This window comes from Phragmites australis, chromosome 6 (genome assembly GCF_958298935.1).
Source record: "Phragmites australis chromosome 6, lpPhrAust1.1, whole genome shotgun sequence".
Classification (NCBI taxonomy): Eukaryota; Viridiplantae; Streptophyta; class Magnoliopsida; order Poales; family Poaceae; genus Phragmites; species Phragmites australis.
This window is the reverse complement of record NC_084926.1, coordinates 15,460,511-15,481,766: the sequence shown is the minus strand read 5'-3', so window position 1 is coordinate 15,481,766 and position 21,256 is coordinate 15,460,511. Positions and strand designations below refer to the sequence as shown.

Sequence of the window (21,256 nt, the reverse complement as noted above, 5' to 3'; positions counted from 1 at the left end):
ACCTCCAGAGCTGGGCTGAGGCGTTGTCCACCTTCATTCTATCGTCATCATAAAGAAGGATACTTCATTTCTGCACAAATAATACCGCTAAGATCAGAACTTCATCTGGCCTTTTGGGGAACTTCTTCTCGATCGTCATAGTGTTCCTCGTCCTCTACAGCGCCCAAGCAATACTTGCAAGGAGGAAAATCCCTAGATTTTGAGTGATGTTAAACAATTTCGGGAGCCAACTCACCCATAAGTCGGGTACCGAGGTGGGGAAACCATTCCAACCAAATGTATCTCTTAGCGCACTCCATGAAAACTGTGCGAGAGGATGCGAAGCGTGAGGCTGACCATCTGGAGGTCCTTGGTGCCGGAGGTGGAGGAGAAGCTGTGCGGGTGGGTGCGGATGTCGAAGAGGAAGGGTGTCGGTGAATCAGGAACCAGGGATCCCCGAATCCCGAGGCCAGGCCAGCAATCCGCCACGTGGCGCCATCCCGCCGGGTCACCTCCACGAGGTAAAAAAGACTAAGTCCCGGAAGAGGGCGCTCGGGGCCACAGTCAGTGGTCCCCGAGTACCCGGGTTCCTCGATGATCTGCGAAGACTAAGTGACCGGGAAGAAAGTGCTCGGGGAGGGAAACAGTGACCCCCCGAGCACCCAAGTCCCCCGACGACCAGGAGAACCGAGTACCGGGAAAGGTGTGCCCGGGGCTATGAGCAGTAGCCCCCCGGGCACCCGAGTACCCCGAGGACCCAACGAAGGAAGTTCCGGGAGAGAGTGCTCGGGGCTGCGAGCAGCGGCCCCCGAGCACTTGGTTCCCTGAGGATCCGTACAGTCAAGACCAGGAGAGAGTGCTCGGGCCGTGAACAGTGGCCCCCGAGCACTTGGTTCCCCGAGAACCGAGAAAGGGCATTCTCAAGGGAGAGTGCTCGGGGAGGTGAACAGTGACCCCTCGAGCACTCGGTTCTCCGACGACCCAGGAAGCCCCTCCGTCAGTGGCCCCCACAGGGGTCCAGCGATGAGGTGTCATCTAGTGAAAGGCCTGAGGCCGCATTTAAGAGCGTGCGTGGCCTGTCACCTCCAACTGCTCCCGCCACGCTCGGTGTCAGTTCCTGCCATATTCTGGCAGAAAGGTGTGGGGACATTTAATGCACGGGTCCCATCTCGCGCTACCCGGTGCGCCTCGGGATAGTATCGCGAGGCCTGAGGCGTTCCGTCTGCCGCGCTGCTGTGGTAAGTGAACAAGACGGGGCGGGTACGCCGGGCCGCTCTGCGGCTACCCGGTGGGCCCTCTCCACGGCGCCCGTTGCTAGCGCCATCATGATGACTGAAGACCGGGCGCAGGGCGCATTTTTCAACCCCCGTTACTTCGCGCAGAGGCCATGATGATGCCATTTACATTTATGGCGTCTTGGCACTCGTGTCCTCCCATTCGGGACACGCTACCGCCGCCGGGTATTTAAAGCGGCCAGCAGCGCGGACAGAAAAAGGGAGGGAAGGTCTAAGAGAGTTAATTGAAAGGCGACGCTCGAACTCTCAGACAGGCATACACAGAGTCCAACAGAGATCGAAGAACCCCTTCGTACGAGCATAGAAACCGAAGAACAAGGAGCCCCAGGCTCTAGGATAGATAGACATTCTTGTAACTAGCACATTCCTGGGAGACATTCTCAGGGCATTTATAGCATCCACACAGGAGTATGGTGTTACGCGCAGTGCAGCCCGAACCTGTCTAAAAATCCCCCAACGTATTTACTCTTTTCTGCATTAGATCATTCCTCACCACCTGCCATCGCATTTACATCTATTTATTTCTTCAGCAAACTTATTCAGAATCATCCCCCAGCCGAATCTCTAAAAAGGGGTCCCTCAAGATCCCTGCAACAGGAGCTAACCCTCTGACAAAGGGCTTCTAGAGGCTGGGGACCAGGAAGTAGGTGCCCTCCGACACCGTCTCTGGGAGCACGCCGCGGAAGCGGTCAAAGATGACGATCGCCAGTAGGCTACTGCACTAAATAGCTGTTCAAAGACTGGAAAGAATGATTCTTCTAAAAATCCAGGCCTCACAAGGTCCATCAAGGAACAGATATTCCAAACCAAATTTCTGGGCAAGTGCAAGCGCAAGAGAGGCAGAAGAAGCAGGCCTAGCTATAAGCATGATAATTCCGTTGAGCATGGGGAGGCTGAATATAAGTTATTTGATACATTTGATGGAAATGGGTGTTTGCTGCTACTTCAGGCACATGAACAGGACCTTTCACCTCCAAAGGTGTCTGCTCAACATGGTGGGGAGGCCTTAACTGACCTGAAGGATGACTTGCTTGTGAGCAGGAGGGGTGCTGACTTAAATCATCCTACTGCCTCCCCTGAACTGATTAATGTACTTGCAGCTAACAACATGCAAATGCACAAGAGAAAAAGATCAAAGACCGCCAGGGTTTTGGAAGTTGATTTTTCCAATTCCAAAAGTGCTCCTGAACCAGGTAGCGCCCTGCTAAGGTCAACCAGTGAGAAACACATGTCTCATAGTGAATTAGTATCTGAGATGACAGAGAATCGCTCTGATACGCCTCGCAGAAACAATGATCCCGTTTTGCAATTGTCGGTGACATAGGAACCAGAGGTCCCTGAGTCCCAAGGCCAGAACAGCAGAGTGCCACATGGTGCCCTCCCTCGGGGATTATCTCCCCGAGGTCCGAGAAGACCAAGTTCCGGGAGAGGGTGCTCGGAGCCATGAACAGTGATCCCCGAGTACCCGAGTTCCCCAATGACAAGAGAAGTCAGTTCCGGGAGAGGGTGCTCGGGGCCATGAACAGTGGTTCCCGAGCACCGAGTTCCCTGAGGACCCAAGCAGGCGAGTTCCGGGAGAGGGCGCTCGGGACAACAGTGGTCCCCGAGCACCTGAGTTCTCTGAGGATCAAGAGAGGGTATATTCGGGAGAGAGTGCTCGGGGCTGTGAACAGTAGTCCCCGAGCACTCACAGTTCCCCGAGAGCCCGAGAAGTCCTTCGCCGGTGGTCCCCACGGAGGCTCAGCGGTGAGGTGTCAATTGGTGAGAGACCTGATGCTGCATTTAAGAGGGTGCGTGGCCTGTCACTTCCAACCACTCCCCCATGCCTGCTATCAGTCCCTGCCACGGTCTGGCAGGGAGGCGTGGGGACATTTAATGCGCGGGTCCCATCGCGTGTCATCCGGCGCGCCTCGGGATAATGTCACAGGGCTCGAGGCTATAATGCGCGGGTCCCATCGCGCGTCCTGTTGTGTTAGGCTCGCTCTGCCGGGCGGGCACGCGGGGCAGCTCGGTGGCTGCCTGGCGTGCCCTCCCCGCTGCACCTGCTGAAAAGCGAAATGATGACGACGAAGACCGGATGGGGGCTCATTTTCAACCCTCCCCGTCATCTCAAGCTGCAGCCCATGATGGTTGCTTTCCATTTATGACGCCTTGAAACTTACGCCACCCTTTCTGCGCACGCTACCCGCTCTGACGGGTGTAAAAGAGGGACGGGCTCCCCGGAGAAGAAGGACGAGCTTTGGAACACAAGACAAACCCTGGGCAACGACGACGGACGAACAAGAAGGACGAGGCTCTAGACTTAAACAAACATTTTTGTAACACAACAAATCCCCAGAGAGACATTCTCAGAGCATTTATAGCATACACACAGGAGTAGGGTATTACGCTCCGTGCGAACCGAACCTGTCTAAAATCCCCTGAGTATTTACTTCCTCCTGCACCCAATCATCCATTCCACCTGCATCTCATTTACCCTCATTTATTTCACATACGAGGCAGATTCAGAATCATCCCTCTGGCCGAATCTCAAAAGGGTCCCTCCGGATCCCTACTTATGGAGTTTATCCTCTGACAGCAATGTGCTACCGAATTTTTTATGCATCAGACTGATGCAATAATGGTCAATTTCAGTCTAAAAACAGGTCTGTAGTGCTTCTTCAATGTACCAAAAGTGAGATTATAGATTATGGTACCATCATAAACCTTTTACGTTTACATGGTCTACCCTTTCATTAATTTTTTAATCTGGTTTGAACCCAAACATTGTTAACATGATGCAGGTTACTTACTAGTGGACCAGCCAGAGCTGATAAGCTAATAGCTCCTTCAGATACCATCAATATTATTAATATTTTTAAAATCATACAAAGTCTAATTATAAGAGCATATGGACGATAATTAGACCATCAAATAAACTCGATTGCTGTTCAAGCTTCCTTGGATATGTTACAACTAAATTCTTGTAATATTTTATTACTTAGAAACGTGAGAGAAGCACCACAAACTTATTCGGACATCACCTCTCGAAGGCCAAGTCTACTCTAACTCGAGGATGAGCTCTAGTCATGATCATGGTCAAAAGTCGTGGTCGTGATCGACTCTCAGGACAACATATTAGTAAAATGGGTATAACTCTCTTATACGAAATCCGTTTTAGACGATCTTAGACATTCTGGAAAGCTTACGACGAACCCTTTCCAATGGATATGAGCTCAACCAAATATTACTTATAGTGTTGTTAGAGTTGAAGGAATAAGATGTTGTGTCATTGTTTTGAACCCTGTCGGGTCTTGTAGTCGTGTCGGTGTCGGTGTATTCAGAACCAGGGGTCCCTAAGTCCCGAGACCAGGCCGGCCATCCGCCACATGTCACCACCCCGCAAGGTAAGAAGAAGCTAAGTCCCGGGAGAAGGTGCTCGGGGCCGCCGCCTCTGGTTCCCGAGCACCCTAATTCCCCGATGATCCGCAGAGCCCGAATACCGGGAAGGAAGTGCTCGGGAGAGAGTGCTCGGGGCTGCACGTGGCAGCCCCCGAGGACTCGGTGCCCCGAAGGTCCCACCGGAGTGCTCGGGAGAGAGTGCTCGGGGCTGCACGTGGCAGCCCCCGAGGACTCGGTGCCCCGAAGGTCCCACCGGAGTGCTCGGGAGAGAGTGCTCGGGGCTGCGCGTGGCAGCCCCCGAGGACTCGGTGCCCCGAAGGTCCCACCGGAGTGCTCGGGAGAGAGTGCTCGGGGCTGCACGTGGCAGCCCCCGAGGACTCGGTGCCCCGAAGGTCCCACCGGAGTGCTCGGGAGAGAGTGCTCGGGGCTGCGCGTGGCAGCCCCCGAGGACTCGGTGCCCCGAAGGTCCCACCGGAGTGCTCGGGAGAGAGTGCTCGGGGCTGCACGTGGCAGCCCCCGAGGACTCGGTGCCCCGAAGGTCCCACCGGAGTGCTCGGGAGAGAGTGCTCGGGGCTGCACGTGGCAGCCCCCGAGGACTCGGTTCCCCGAAGGTCCCACCAAGTGCTCGGGAGAGAGTGCTCGGGGCTGCACGTGGCAGCCCCCGAGGACTCGTTTCCCTGAAGGTTCCACCGAAGTGCTCGGGAGATAGTGCTCGGGGCTGCACGTGGCAGCCCCCGAGGACTCGGTTCCCCGAAGGTTCGCGCAAGATCATTCGACGACCCGAAGGGTCCCGTCGTCAGGGTGTCATCCAGTCAAAGGCCCAATGCCGCATTTAATAGGCACGCGCGGCCTGACATCCTGACATCCTGACATTCTCAGCTGCCCACGCCCCAGTGTCAGACCCTGCCATGCACTGGCAGGGGGGGGGGCGTGGGTCCATTAAATGCACGGGTCCCGTCCCGTTTCATCCGGGTGCCTCGGGATAACGTTGCCAAGATCCAAGCGCTCCGTCTGCCACCCTGCCATGGCGGAAGAACAAGACAGGGTGGGCGCACCGGACACCTCTGAGGCTGCCCGGCGGGCCCCCTTTATGGCGCCCGAGGGCTTCCACAGTGGCGGGTGGTCGGATGCGCGCCGCATTTCTCCACCGCCCCTGTCACTTCGTCAAGATGAAATGATTACGCCTTTTTCTGTGGCACCTTGGCATTCGCATCCCCTCTTTCCCATTCAGGATATGTTGAGGTCGGCGCGCCTATAAAAGGAAAGGATGGAGAATACTAAAAAAGAGAGGACCCCCCGACGAACAAGACCGAAGGAACCGAAAGTGTGTGAAGAAGAGGACGCAGACGCTCAAACCAGCTCAAGCCAAGCTAGAACACGAGAGCCTCAAGCTCTTTGTAAACGGCTCTCCCCTTAGAACCAGATACATCCTTGAAGAATTCCCTTCAAGGATAAATATAGCGCTCACACAGGAGTAGGGTGTTACGCCTCCGTGCGGCCCGAACCTGTCTAAACCCCGGTGCACCCATTTTTTTCTCGCATTAGGGCAATCATCTCCCGCCAGCCATCACATTTGTTTCCGTTCCCGCTTATTTCCCAAACAAGCTTTTCCAGGATCATCCCCCCGGCCGAATCTCTAAAAAGGGGTCTCTCGGGATCCCTGCGACAGGAGTTCACCCTCCGACAGCTGGCGCGCCAGGTAGGGGGGAATATCCCTGGATTGTTTGTTTCACTTTTTTTTCCAGGAAAAGATGGCCGGCGGGCACCGTCTCCAGCGTTCCGGCTCCACTTCCAGTGATGGAGCGCTGCCCGACGCCCGAGAGAGCCCCGTCGCTGCTGCGTACCAGCGGCAGCCGCCATCCACGTGCGCGGTTTTTCCCGCTCAAGGGGATCAAGGCGCTGGGCCCATCAGGGCCGCCGTCGCCGCTATCGACGTACTTTCCGACCCCCAGCAGGTGGTCGGATCCTCGGCCGCTAGGTCCGCCTCTGGACCACGTCGGGTGCCGCCTCGGCGCAGGCTCGCTTTCAGCGAGGCCAGCCCAGGGAGCGCGCTGCTTGCAGCACATGCTCTCCTCAGGCACCCGCCCGTTCAGGCCACGCCAAACACTCCGGAAGGCCGGTGGATACAAGATGTCGTCGCTTTGGTCGGCACTGCTCGTCGCCAGGTGCAGGCCGGGAGTCCTCGCGCCACTTCTCAGCATGGTGCCGCCAGAGCCGGCTCCTCAACGGGCAACACCCGCACGGGCCGAGGGGTCTCCAGGCGGAGCGCCGTCCCCCTGGCCGTGTCTGAAGCCCGGGACCTTCGTTTACACCTTGATGAGCGGAGGGGCCACGAGGATGCCCGAGTTACTCTCGAACGTCAGCGGGAGACCCGGCAGGGGGTTGGGGCAGAGGACCAGGCTTCCTCTCTCCCGGCCCGCGGCCACCGGGGATCCCCGGCTCGCCGCTTCTCGCCACCGAGGACCCCTGCCTGCGCTGCGGGGTACGGCACCGGTTGCCGTGCCTTCACCACCGAGCTCCGCCGGGTTAGGTGGCCTTCCAAGTTCCGCCCCGAGCTGCCGGAGAAGTACGACGGGTCCATCGACCCCGTCGAGTTCCTCCAAATCTACACAACGGCCGTCCAAGCGGCCGGAGGCAGCGAAAAGGTGATGGTAAACTACTTTCATGTTGCCCTGAGGGGCTCCGCCCGCTCTTGGCTTATGAACTTACCCCCAGGGTCTATCGGCTCCTGGGATGACCTGTGCCACCAGTTCGTGGCCAACTTTCAGGGCACGTTTACGCATCCCGGTTTGGAGTGCGACCTCCACGCCGTCCAACAGCAGGAAGGGGAGACGCTACGGCGATTTATACAGCGTTTCAGCCAGGTTCGCAGCACTATTCCGCGAGTGGCCCCCCATGCTGTTATTGTTGCTTTCCGGCAGGGCGTCCGTGATGAGCGGATGCTCGAGAAGCTAGGTACGCACGAGATCGAGACCACTGCAGAACTCTTCGCACTGGCCGATAAGTGCGCCAAGGCTGCGGAGGCCAGGGCGTGGCATGCTCCTCGCCCCGCTTCCGACCAGCCAAGTTCTTCCCGCTCTGATAAGCGGGAAAAGAAAAAGAGAAGGAAGCGCGAGGCCGCTCCCGTTGAGCCAGCCCAAGTCCCCACTCACAGGGTGCCGCAAGAGCCCGATCACCGGCAAGAGCGTCGGCCAGGTGTCGATCGGCGCCCCGTCAGGGCCCCTGCTCGGGCTCCTCCTCGGGCCTCTGTGCCCGCGAGGGCCCCGGCACCGGCTAGGGCGTCAGCTCCAGCAAGAGCCCCGGCCCCTGGCCGAGCTCCTATTCCAGCGAGGGCCCCCGCTCCCACGGGGCCCGAGCCAGGTAAATGGTGTCCCATACACCTGACCAGATGGCACGACCTCACGGAGTGTCGTACGGTCAAAGGACTCGTGGAGCAGCGCCAGAGGGAGCGCGATGAGTCCCGCGGAGGAGGCGATACCGAGGTCGTCCCCAACAACGCCGAGCTCGGCTTCCAAGAGCCCGAGCATGCGGTTGCCTTCATCGACGGGGGCGCTTACACCCCCTGCTCGCGCCGTGGCATCAAGGTCATGCGACGCAAGGTGTGCTCGGCAACCCCGAGCGAGGAGGCCACAAGACCCCTAAGGTGGTCGGATGCTCCGATCACGTTCAGCATGGCTGATCACCCCGCCAGTACTGCAGCCGTGGGACGGCTACCTCTGGTAGTGTCTCCCACTATCTGCAATGTTAAGGTCGGCAGAGTGCTGATCGACGGTGGTGCCGGCCTCAACCTCCTTTCCAAAGAGGCTTTTGAGAAGCTGCAAGTATCTTCCCGACGCCTAAAGCCGTCGCTCCCCTTCTGTGGAGTAACCCCCGGGCACTCCCTGCCCCTCGGGCAGGTTGAGTTGCCTGTCACGTTCGGGAGCCGGGACAACTTCCGCACGGAGTGCGTCCTTTTCGATGTCGCGGAGCTCCCTCTCCCCTACAACGCCATCCTCGGGCGTCCGGCGCTTGCCAAGTTTATGATGGCCGTGCATTATGCATACCTTACGGTTAAGATGCCCGGCCCCGCAGGCTCTATCTCCGTGATCGCCGACTCCGGCGGCGCCGTCTCCTGCGCTGAACAATCATACATGGCTCTGGTCTCAGCGCAGGCCGAGGTTGATGGCTCTACAGGGAGCCCGGGACCCTCTTCATCCAGACCCCGACTCGCCGCCGACACCTCTGTTCCAACGAAGGAGGTCGAGGTGGGCGAAGACGCTACCCAGGTTGTCCGTATCGGCAGCGACCTGGGCATCAAATAGGAAAGCGCGCTCGTCGCCTTCCTCCGGGCTAACGTGGACGTGTTTGCCTGGCAACCGTCCGACATGCCCGGGATCCCTAGGGAGGTGATTGAGCATCATTTGGCCGTGCGTCCGGACGCCCGCCCAGTGAAGCAGAAGGTCCGGCGGCAGGCGCCAGAGCGCCAGGAGTTTATCCGCGAGCAGATCCGCAAGCTCCTCAACGCCGGATTCATCCGAGATGTCCTCCACCCCGACTAGCTAGCAAACCCAGTCATCGTCCCGAAGGCCAACGGCAAGCTTCGCATGTGCGTGGACTACACCGACCTTAACAAGGCTTGTCCTAAAGATCCTTTCCCCTTACCTCGCATTGATCAAATTATAGATTCAACTGCGGGATGTGATCTTTTATGCTTCCTAGATGCAAACTCTGGGTATCACCAGATTCGCATGGCCGTGGGGGACGAGGAAAAAACTGCTTTTACTACCCCGGTGGGGACTTATTGCTACATGTCAATGCCTTTCGGCCTGCGCAACGCTGGATCCTCTTTCCAGCGCGCTATTCGTATCACTCTTAACTCGCAGGTTGGCCGCAACGTCGAGGCTTACATCGACGATCTCGTGGTCAAAACCCGAGACCGCGCCACCCTGCTCGAGGACCTTGCCGAGACTTTCAACAGTCTCCGCTCTACCCGCCTCAAGCTCAACCCGGAGAAATGTATCTTCGGGGTGCCGGCGGGCAAGCTCCTTGGTTTCTTGGTCTCTAGCCGAGGGATCGAGGTCAATCCAGAGAAGATCCGGGCCATCGAGCAGATGCGACCCCCGGTTCGACTCAAGGAAGTCCAGCGCCTCGCCGGCTGCATGGCAGCCCTCGGGCGCTTCATCTCCAAGCTCGGGGAGCGAGGGCTCCCCCTCTTCAAGCTTCTGAAGAAATCCGGTCATTTTGACTGGACGCCGGAGGCCGAGCAGGCCTTCCGCGACTTAAAGAAGTACCTCACTTCGCCGCCCGTGTTGGTGGCTCCTTCTCAAGGTGAGCCCCTGCTGCTCTACGTTTCGGCCACTCCTCAGGTTGTGAGCGTAGTACTGGTGGTGGAGCGCGACGAGTGTTCGGGGCCGGGTGCTGGGTCCCAGCTCCCAGAGGCCCCCGACCACTCACTTGTCCTCGCGGCTCCCCCTGGGCAAGGGGTCGAGCCCGAGCACACTGCTCTTCCCAGCCAAGGAATCGAGCCCGAGTGCCCGGCCAGCCCCGACCATACCGCCGACCCTGGGGGCTGTGGCAGCCCCCCGGGTGGGGCCACCATCCGGGCCCGCCGGGTACAGCGACCGGTGTACTTCGTCAGCGAGGTCCTCCGGGAGGCCAAGACAAGGTATCCCCAGGCGCAGAAGCTACTCTATGCCGTGCTCGTCGCCTCCCGGAAGCTGCGCCACTACTTCCAGGCGCACAAGATTTCGGTGGTTACCACTTATCCACTGGGACCCATTCTCCGGAACCGGGAGGGCACCGGGCGCGTTGTCAAATGGGCGGTCGAGCTGGCGGAGTTCGACTTACACTTCGTCTGTCGCCAGGCAATCAAAAGCCAGGCACTCTCCGACTTCTTGGCAGAGTGGACGCACGTCCCCTGCGTCGTCCCAGAAGAGATCTCTACCTATCCCGGGCGCGACGCGCCCGGGTACTGGGTTATGCACTTCGATGGCTCCCTCTCGCTGAAAGGCGCAGGGGCCGGAGTGGTTCTCACCTCCCCAACGGGTGAAGAGCTCCGGTACGTCGTACAGTTGCAGTTTCGCGCATCCAACAACATGGCGGAGTATGAAGGTCTCATCGCCGGCCTCCGGGCTGCGGTGGGGCTCGGGATTCGTCGCCTCCTGGTCAAAGGGGACTCCCAACTGGTCGTCAACCAGGTATCCAAGGAGTACCAGTGCACGGATCCTCAAATGGCGGCGTACGTAGCTGCAGTCAGGAAGCTCGAGAGACGCTTCGACGGCCTCGAATTGCGGTATATCCCTCGCCGCGACAATGCTCCGGCCGACGAGCTCTCTCGCCTGGCCTCCTCACGTGCACGCGTCCCTGCCGGAGTCTTTGAAGAAAGACTCGCACGGCCTTCCGTCCTGCCTGCCGAACAGGATGAAGGGGAAACCTCGAACTCAATTCAGGGGACCCCGGCGGTGCCCTCAGTGGGAAGCCCCGTCAGGGCGCCGCCGTCCGGCGAGTACGCTGTGCTTGCCGAATGTTCTCAAGATGCCTCGTGGATGTCTGACATCCGAGGGTACTTGAAATAAAAGTTCCTACCCGAGGATGAGGCGTCTGCCGAAAGGGTTGCTCGGCAGTCCAAACGCTATGCCATGGTAGATTGGGATCTCTACCGACGTAGCGCAGGAGGTGTCCTCCTGAAATGCATCTCTCGGGCAGAAGGCGGCGATCTTCTCGCTGAGATCCACGAGGGCGAGTGCGGTGGCCATTCATCGTTCCGCACGCTGGTCGGGAAAGCCTTCCGGCAAGGTTTCTACTGGCCTACAGCCCTCCAGGATGCTTCCGAGCTGGTTCGGCGCTGCAGGGCGTGCCAGTTCCATGCAAAGCAGATTCACCAGCCAGCTCAGGCTCTCCATACCATTCCCCTGTCATGGCCTTTCGCGGTCTGTGGTTTGGACATTCTGGGTCCATTCCCCCGAGCAATCGGGGGCTATGCATACCTATATGTCGCTATCGACAAATTCACCAAGTGGCCGGAGGCGGTCCCAGTCGTCAAGGTGACCAAAAACACGGCGCTCCAGTTTATCCGCGGCATCACCAGCCGCTTCGGTGTCCCCAATCGGATCATCACCGACAACGGCACCCAGTTCACTAGTGCCTTGTTCGGGGACTATTGCGAAGATCTCGGCATCAAGCTTTGCTTCGCTTCCGTCGCTCATCCTCGGAGTAACGGGCAGGTCGAGCGCGCCAATGCGGAGATACTGAAGGGCCTCAAAACCCGGACCTATAACGTGCTCGCTAAGCACGGGAAGGGATGGGTAGACGAGCTGCCAGCCGTGCTATGGGCCAATCGGACTACGCCAAGCCGCGCCACCGGGGAGACTCCGTTCTTCCTCGTCTATGGCGCCGAAGCAGTCCTCCCCTCCGAGCTCACTCTGGGCTCCCCTCGAGTGCATGCATACTCCGAGGGTGAGCAGGAACATCAAAGGCGCGACGACGTGGACTACCTGGAAGAGCGCCGGCGGCGTGCTGCTGTCCGGGCGGCTCGGTACCAGCAGAGTCTGCGGCGTTATCATCTGCGCCATGTCCGGGCCCGGTCTCTCGAGGTGGGGGACCTAGTTCTCCGACGCATCCAGTCGCGCGAAGGAATGAATAAGTTGTCCCCTGTGTGGGAAGGTCCCTTCACCGTGATCGCGGTCCCCCGGGCAGGTTCTTTCAGGTTGGCGACGGAGGAAGGACAGCCACTCCCGAATCCGTGGAACATCGAGCATCTCCGACGCTTCTACCCGTAGATGGTCGTGCTCGCAGCTCAGGTCAGCAAGGCCGGGGGTTTCTCCCCGCCCGAGCAGTCTGAAGGCTTCGCCCCGTGGGGTAAGTCGTTGTCGCCCAACCTTGTAAATATTGCACATTAAGTATTTCAATAAGCAATCGCTATGTCAAAATACTTTTTCTGGATTCCGTATGTTTAATCTGTCTGGTGAGGAGCTCGGTTGTGCGAGAAAAAGTCCGTTCTCTCTCTTTTTCCCCGCTGACAAAAGAATCCCGATCGGTATGCATGTGAGCAGTCGCTACTGACTTACGTCCGCCATGGTAGGCTGTGGTGTTCGGTGTCGTGACAGGCTCCCGGGCACTACCGAGTTTCGGGGTGCTCCGGGTAATCCCATCGCTCGAGCTGCTCGAGTAGTCCGGAGCTCGGGCCCCCGGAGCGGGCTGTCGGTGCTCGGTCTGGTCTGTCATACCCGGGCACCACCAAACCATAGGACCTCTGGGTTATGCCTCTGACCGCTCTTGTCCGCCGGTTTGGGTATTCAAGAGGTCTCGGGTAGAAAACGAGAGCAGTCTATAGCAAGTACCGCACTGACAGAGCGCACCAGACAAAGAAATCCTATTTTTTCTCTTAAGTCACAGGCTGGCGATCACGAGCAGCTCGGCCGCGAGGGCTTCAATGCCCCGGTCTCTGGTCGGCTCCAAGGGTCCTCAGGCGGTCCTACCACTTAGGCATGGGTGGTCGAGATCACCCGACCCTAGGAGCCTCGTATGCCTCTGGGCACTCGGGCGCTCCGTTGAAAGAATCGAGTCCCCGGGCACCCGAGCTCGGAAGCACATCCCTCCTGGATCGATGAGCCGGAAGGCCGACAGCTGTCCGGTGAGTGGTTATATTCAGACAAGTCTGCTTTAAGTAAATTTATGTCCTCGAGTCACTCTCGGGGGCTCTCGCGGTTTAATCTGTTCGGCGAGGTGGCCTCCTCGCACGCAAAACCCTGCCGCGTGACTACTTTTTCCCAGAACGACAGAACGGTCTGCAGAAAAGAGTAGCGTGCTTGCGATAACGTCTGACCGAAGCCCTTCGTGGTGGTCGTGGTGTTCGGTCCGCTTTTAAGGACCCCGAGCACTACCGAGTCCTCGGGTGCCCTGGGTAATCCTATCACTCGAGCTACTCGGGTAGTCCGGAGCTCAGGTCTCGGGGGCGGGCTGTCAGTGCTCGGCCTGGCCCGTTTAAAGCCCGGGCACCACCGGACCGCGAGGACTCTTGGTCACATTCTCGCCCGCACGCGTCTCCCTTCTACTAACTGAGTGGTCGCAAAGTGAAAAAGTGTTCATCAGGCACGGCGTGTTCCGAGCGGGATCGATCCATCTCCCGGGCAAGGAAGTCTGTGTCTTTGTTCTTAACTTAGGCAATGCGGATTCGTGAGAGCTTGAAGGCCGACTGTGCCAGCAACAGCGATCAAGACAACTTCATCCTCGGGGACGGGAAGGTCGGGAACGGCCCGACTGAGTACTCCCCGGGACTTCGAAGTAAAACATCGGAAGAAGCATCGAACACACAGAGAAACTGGAGTTGCGAGCCTAGGGAAAAACAGCCATTTAATATTCACAGGATATTTCCAAGGCATTTTCTAAGGGTTCACTCCTACATCTACAACAAAAGAAAAGAGGCTACGAAAGATCTAGTCGGCGGCAGAGGCGTCGGCTGAATCCTCTGAGTCATCCCCGGGGGCTGGCAGTGGCGGCACCTCTCGCCTGAAGCCGGCCGCCACCTCAGCGGCGGTACTCCGGACCGCTGCCCGGGTGGCCTCCCCCTCAGCCTCGACCACTCCCTCCCGCGCCGGCTCCAGCGGGAAGTTAGGGTCCCTGCTTCGGTAGCAGGCCAGGACGTGCTCGGCCACTGCATGCGCCAAGCAACGTCCCTCCCGGGCGGCGAGTTCCTGGACCGCCCAAGGCAGGGCCTCGAGGCGCTGGCAGACCTGCTGCAGCCCCAACACTTGTCGTGCGGGGCCGTCGCCCTTCGTGTCGTCGACTAGCCGTCCGAGACCACCCTTCTCCACGGCCCGTCGCATCCGCCGGAGTATGTCGTCCAGCATATGCTCGAGGTTGACCCGCGAGACAAAGGAGGTCTCGAGCTTCTCCTTGGCGGCCCGCAGCTGTGTCTCGAGTCCCTGGTTCCCGACCGGACCGGAAGAACCGCCAGCCGCGGCGGGGGCGGCAGCCTGCTTCATCTTGGCCACCATCTCGGACAAGGCGCGTTCACGGGCGGCCAGTTCCGCCTCGTGCTTCGCACTCTCCTCCGCCCTAGTAGCCACGGCGGCCGCCGCAGCAGCAGCCTCGCCCTCTCGACGACTCAATTCGTCTTCTCGGCGCCTCATCTCGCCCTCCCGCCGGGCCAGCACATCCTCCTGCTGGGCCACCGAATCCTCCCGGGCACCAAGATCCGACGCCGATAGCTCATTGTCCACCTCCCGGATGGAGACGTCCTCCTCCCAGTGCTTGATTTCTTCTCTGATCTTCCAGAGGTCATCTTCCCAGCGCTGGAGGTCGGCGCGCGTCTTCTCGGCCGCGCCCTCCCGGCGGGTCAGCTCAGCTTGCCGCTCCTCCGCAGCCTGCTCCCGGGCTGCGACTGCCACTTCCCTCTCCTGCGCCTGCCCCATCCTGGCAAGAGCCTCGGCAGCTTGCTGCCTCGATGCCTCAGCCAAGCGGGCGGCGTCTTCTCGTTCCCGCGCGGCTTCTGCCCGCGCGGTCTTCAAAGCTTCTCGTTCCCGCGCGGCTTCCGCGCGGATGTCTTCTAGGAGTTTCTGTTCCCGCGCGGCCGCCGCGCGGGCCTCCTCCTGGGCGCCCGCCAGCCGCGCCTTCTCCGATGCCAGGCGGGCGCGCTCGGCCTCGAGCTCCCCCTCCTTGGCGGTCACCGCTGCGCCCAGCCGTCCAACCGCTACTTGGACGCCTTCTATGGCGGCCAGGAAAGGATCGGCGGGCTGACCGGGCACCGGTGGGGCCCAGGCTTCTCCGCAGAGTGCCTCCAGGGGGGCCGAGCTCTCCGCAGGGCCTTGCACCGCCATCCGCCCCGGGCTCTGCTGGCCCGGGGTAGGCTCCGCCGGAGCCAAGGTCTCGGACGGCGGCCGCATTCCCGCATCGGCCGCCCTGTCCACCGGCCCCGGCAGAACATCCACCTCCACCGTTATCCGCCCCGAGCTCTCCGCGCCCGGGGTAGGCTTCACCGACGCCCTTCTCTCGGCCGCCGCCTCCGCCTCTCTCCCAGGGGCCGCCACGTCAATTGGCGCCTCCGCCGTTCCTGTGCCGGCCTCCGTCGACGCAGCAGGTGGGCTCGGCTCTGGCCCCGGCGCCTGTTCTCTCTCCGTCGCAGCAGCGCCTGCGGCCGGCCTACGGGAGACAAGTGAAAATTGTCAAAACTTAGTTCGGGCCGAAAATGCCCATGGAAAAGCAAGAAAGAAGACTCACCGATATCGCCATTTGGCCGCTGGGAGCCTGATGTCCGGGTCCGGCGCCGTCGGTCCGGACTCCTCCCGCCGCCTCTTCCGCTGGGGGCTCGGCTGAGCCACTGCGCGGGCCACGGGCGCCGTCGTGCGGGCCTCGGGTGCCGCCGCATGGGTCTCGGTCTCCGCCGTGCAGGTCGCGGGCGCCGATGCAGGCCCCATCCGCACCAAGCGCGGCTCCAGCACCGGAAATGCCGCCGCTGCCGTCGGCGACGGCGGAGAGTCCGGCACTAGGATCAAGGCCCGGGGACGCTTTCCCCGGTCTCCCGGCGTCAACTCCTCAACAACTTCAGTGGCGCCCTCCTCTCTGGCACGGCGGCTGCCGCCTCCGGCGACCCCTTCGCCAGCCTGCGCCGAACTGCCAGCGACCTCCTCGCCAAGTAGTTCCTCCAGCCCGGGGAGTTCGGAGGCCTCAGGACTCCGGCTTCTTGGCTGGTCCACGGGCCCCTGGACGTCAAACTCCGGCAGCCGCCTCATGATGGCCACCCGGTTGGGGTTGGCACAGAGTGCCATCTCCAGCCACGGGAGTTCCGCCCGGCTCATGTCCTCCGTTCCGGTGATCACCCTTGTCATCCCCCGCAGTTCCGCCGCCCCCAGATCCCAGCTCGCGCCAATCTGGGTCCTGGTGATGTCCTCCGGCCCGGTGTAGAACCAGCTCGGCCGGGCCCGTTCTCGCAGAGGCGCCAACCGACGACGCAGAAAATCCGCCACCACCATGACGGAGGTCAGCCTGGACTCGCGCAGCTCCAAGATGCGCTCCAACACCGGCTTCAGCCTCACGTCTTCTGGCGGCGGCGCCTCCCACGTCGATCGCCGAGGTTCCGCCGCCTTCTCTGGCAATTCGAGGCGCTCGTGGGGATCGATGTCGACGAAGAACCAGTCCCGTCGCCATTCCTCCCACTTGCTGCGCATCACCTGGGGAATGTAATGATCCCCCAGGCCTTCCCGGAGCCGAAGGTTGCAGCACCCCGCGACGTCCGCCGTGGAGTGCCCCCTCTTCTTCCCCACCGGCCGAAGGACGAAGAAGTGGCGAAGTAGCGTCGCCGACGGCATCACCCCCACGAACATTTCGCAGAGATGCGCGAAGACCGCCAACGCCACGACGGAATTGGGGCTTAGGTGTACCATTTGAATGCCGTACGTCTCCAGCACTTGCAGGAAGAAGGCGGAGAATGACGGCACTAACCCCGCCGCCACAAAGGAAGTGAATAGGATGGTCCGCCCAGGGATGGTCGTCGCCAGCGTCAGAGTCGCCGGCCTCACCACCACAGCACCTTCCTGACCCTCCGGTACCAGCAGCTTCCTAATCTTGTCCGCCGCCTCCTCGTTCCTCAGACGAGACTCCGGCAAGATGCTGTCCGAAGTCTTGTCCCGGCGTCCTCCTCCAACCCTCGTCATCTCGACAGGATGGAGGGTGTTTTTGGTGGTGAAGAGAGAGAGAAGGGAGAACGCTCCGGTCGCCTGGGAGTTTCCTGAGGGCTTCGGAGCACGAAGAAGGCAGGAGCACAAGTGCGAGAGAGCGTAAAAAGGGGAACGGACCATTCCATTCCCCCTTTTTTATATCTCAAAGTTCAAAAACTGCCGCCCAAAACGGTTCGCTCGGCGAAGCGTCGCCTCGATCGGCGCAACTGCCAGGCAAATCTCCCACCGGTCGCGCGATGTCAGCGGCTGCCAGGCGTATTTTCCTCGATCTGCGCGGCGACCGCGCGTGCCGCCCGTATGGTTATCATACCCTTCAGAAGTTGTGTGGACACGCGTCCACTCATTTTCCCGTTGGAACGTACTTGAGGTCTAGGTCCGCAAGGACCACCTCTCGAAAGCTTGCCACATGGCGTCCGCGCCAGCCTTGGCCTCGGTCGCGACTAAGGGCCCATTCGCAGTCTCCGTCCCGTCGGCTACCAACGGGCCCGGGGGCTACTGTCGGTGTATTCAGAACCAGGGGTCCCTAAGTCCCGAGACCAGGCCGGCCATCCGCCACATGTCACCACCCCGCAAGGTAAGAAGAAGCTAAGTCCCGGGAGAAGGTGCTCGGGGCCGCCGCCTCTGGTTCCCGAGCACCCTAATTCCCCGATGATCCGCAGAGCCCGAATACCGGGAAGGAAGTGCTCGGGAGAGAGTGCTCGGGGCTGCACGTGGCAGCCCCCGAGGACTCGGTGCCCCGAAGGTCCCACCGGAGTGCTCGGGAGAGAGTGCTCGGGGCTGCGCGTGGCAGCCCCCGAGGACTCGGTGCCCCGAAGGTCCCACCGGAGTGCTCGGGAGAGAGTGCTCGGGGCTGCACGTGGCAGCCCCCGAGGACTCGGTGCCCCGAAGGTCCCACCGGAGTGCTCGGGAGAGAGTGCTCGGGGCTGCACGTGGCAGCCCCCGAGGACTCGGTTCCCCGAAGGTCCCACCAAGTGCTCGGGAGAGAGTGCTCGGGGCTGCACGTGGCAGCCCCCGAGGACTCGGTTCCCCGAAGGTTCCACCGAAGTGCTCGGGAGAGAGTGCTCGGGGCTGCACGTGGCAGCCCCCGAGGACTCGGTTCCCCGAAGGTTCGCGCAAGATCATTCGACGACCCGAAGGGTCCCGTCGTCAGGGTGTCATCCAGTCAAAGGCCCAATGCCGCATTTAATAGGCACGCGCGGCCTGACATCCTGACATCCTGACATTCTCAGCTGCCCACGCCCCAGTGTCAGACCCTGCCATGCACTGGCAGGGGGGGCGTGGGTCCATTAAATGCACGGGTCCCGTCCCGTTTCATCCGGGTGCCTCGGGATAACGTTGCTAAGATCGAAGCGCTCCGTCTGCCACCCTGCCATGGCGGAAGAACAAGACAGGGTGGGCGCACCGGACACCTCTGAGGCTGCCCAGCGGGCCCCCTTTATGGCGCCCGAGGGCTTCCACAGTGGCGGGTGGTCGGATGCGCGCCGCATTTCTCCACCGCCCCTGTCACTTCGTCAAGATGAAATGATTACGCCTTTCTCCGTGGCACCTTGGCATTCGCATCCCCTCTTTCCCATTCAGGATATGTTGAGGTCGGCGCGCCTATAAAAGGAAAGGATGGAGAACACTAAAAAAGAGAGGACCCCCCGACGAACAAGACCGAAGGAACCGAAAGTGTGTGAAGAAGAGGACGCAGACGCTCGAACCAGCTCAAGCCAAGCTAGAACACGAGAGCCTCAAGCTCTTTGTAAACAGCTCTCCCCTTAGAACCAGATACATCCTTGAAGAATTCCCTTCAAGGATATATATAGCGCTCACACAGGAGTAGGGTGTTACGCCTCCGTGCGGCCCGAACCTGTCTAAACCCCGGTGCACCCATTTTTTTCTCGCATTAGGGCAATCATCTCCCGCCAGCCATCGCATTTGTTTCCGTTCCCGCTTATTTCCCAAACAAGCTTTTCCAGGATCATCCTCCCGGCCGAATCTCTAAAAAGGTGTCTCTCGGGATCCCTGCGACAGGAGTTCACCCTCCGACAGTCGGGGTCGGAGTTCAAGTTGTGCACGCCTCTTTCTAAGGCTGCACAACCCTAGGTCGATTCCTCATGTCCTCCTATAAATATACAATAGCCGTTATAGTTTAGGCTCGTATTTTAGCTTAGATTATTTTGTTTTAGATAGTTTCATTGTTTATCGGTTTGTTCAATCCCAACTTGAGTGTTTTATTGGTAATTAGCAATAGTTAGATTGCATCTACCTGTTCTTGTTTATGTTCTCGATTCGTTTGCAGGAAAAGCCATCTTTGCGAGGTTAATTATGTCTTGGCACGGTTGATAACTACAGAGTAATGGTGTAGTGGTTGCGAGGGTTCTCGATCTGTTCTGATCGGAGCTTTTAGATTATCAACATCAAAACTCCATTAATCGACTTATTATAATACCTTCGAAAGATCGGACATACACGCATCAAGAGCACAAACCACCGGATAATAAAACTACAAGCTGGAAAAAAATTAACGAGGATGGAAGTTGTAGTTTGGCTTCAGATAAAGCTGATGCTTCAACTGTTAGCTCCCTAGAGAAAGAAGAAAATTCGAAGGCGTATTCTGGACTTCCCATGCAAGCTTTAGAGAAACTTGATGCTTCAGTCTGCAGCTCCCAGAACAAAGAAGATCATGCGAAGGCGTTTTCTGGAGCATCCATGCAAGCTGAAGATGCTAGACATATCAAATACACATTCAACCGCATAAAACGCAAGTGCGTGTCTATAGACAGCACTCCCCATCGTGCTGTCCCTGATAAGAACATCGACCTGGTTAGTCCACCTAACAAGCAAGTGCTTCGTTTTGATCCAAAGACACAAAATCATCTGATAGATTCTCCTCAAGGCGACAGTCAACTAGTCCAGGTTGCCCAACAGGTATGTGGTTTTGTTTACATCTAGCGCCTTGTGTGCACTTATGAGTTAACATCAAACCAGCAGTCAGCATGTCAGTATTTATTTAATCATTTCTCTCGTTTTGCAGCTCTTTTGTTGTCAGAGCAAGAGTGATGAGGGTTTTGCAATACATAAAGATGAAGAAAGTGATTGGCTCAGTGATACAATATTTAAGTGATACTCCCGATAATTGAATTTTGTACTATCCTAAATCCATTTGAGTTTTTCCATGGAAGAGTAGACGAGTGTATAGATTAGGCAATAAGTTCGGAATTGTTATTTAGTTGATGATCAATTTGGAATATTGTTTTAAGTAGGTGATAAATTTTGAATTATTATTATGTTATCTGAGTCACCAAGATTCAAAATGGAAAGAATTGCTCCCTGGAGCACAGAGGTATTTGAAGCAATCTCTCTGTCTCCTAGACTTCTTTTCCCCTGAAGTTCCTTTGTTCGTTGGAACTCCGTTCCCATTGTATATCGTCATCATATTTTGTATTTTTTTTAAAGCACAGTCCAACTCATAGATTTACATACATACTCACATCACTACACATATATATACTCATGCAATGCGGCTGAAAACCTCTTATTTGTTACCAACTTTTATTTATATATACCCCTTGTTTTGTTCCTATTGTTGTATCAAAAGTTACGGAACTAATATTCTCTCTGGTTATAAATACTTAAATATTTTGTACAAGATCTAGTCAAACTTTCACTATAAACAATCTTACTCCTTTGATCCTTTCGAGTAGAGAAGCTATCATGTTTGTCCTCCCCATCTGGAAGAAATAAGCCTCCAGCAACCTCGTTAGCAGCCTCACCAACACTGTAGGCTCGCCATCGCGGCCCCTGGATCGGCAAATGTAGCCGGTGGCAGCACCTAGCTATCCCAAACTCTAAGGGCGCCCACCCTCCATTCTAGCAACTTGAGGAGTTTTGCTTCAAAACTTCATTCCTTCTCCCCACTTTCGTAAATTCAAAAGGTAATTTTATAGAGCTCCTAAAATTACG

The 21,256-nt window shown here is 58.4% G+C and overlaps 1 pseudogene; it reads left to right on the top strand.

Annotated features, from left to right (window-relative positions):
• Positions 1-316: 316 nt before the first annotated feature.
• Positions 317-20,271, top strand: LOC133923001 (uncharacterized; annotated as a pseudogene).
• The last annotated feature ends 985 nt before the right edge of the window (positions 20,272-21,256 follow it).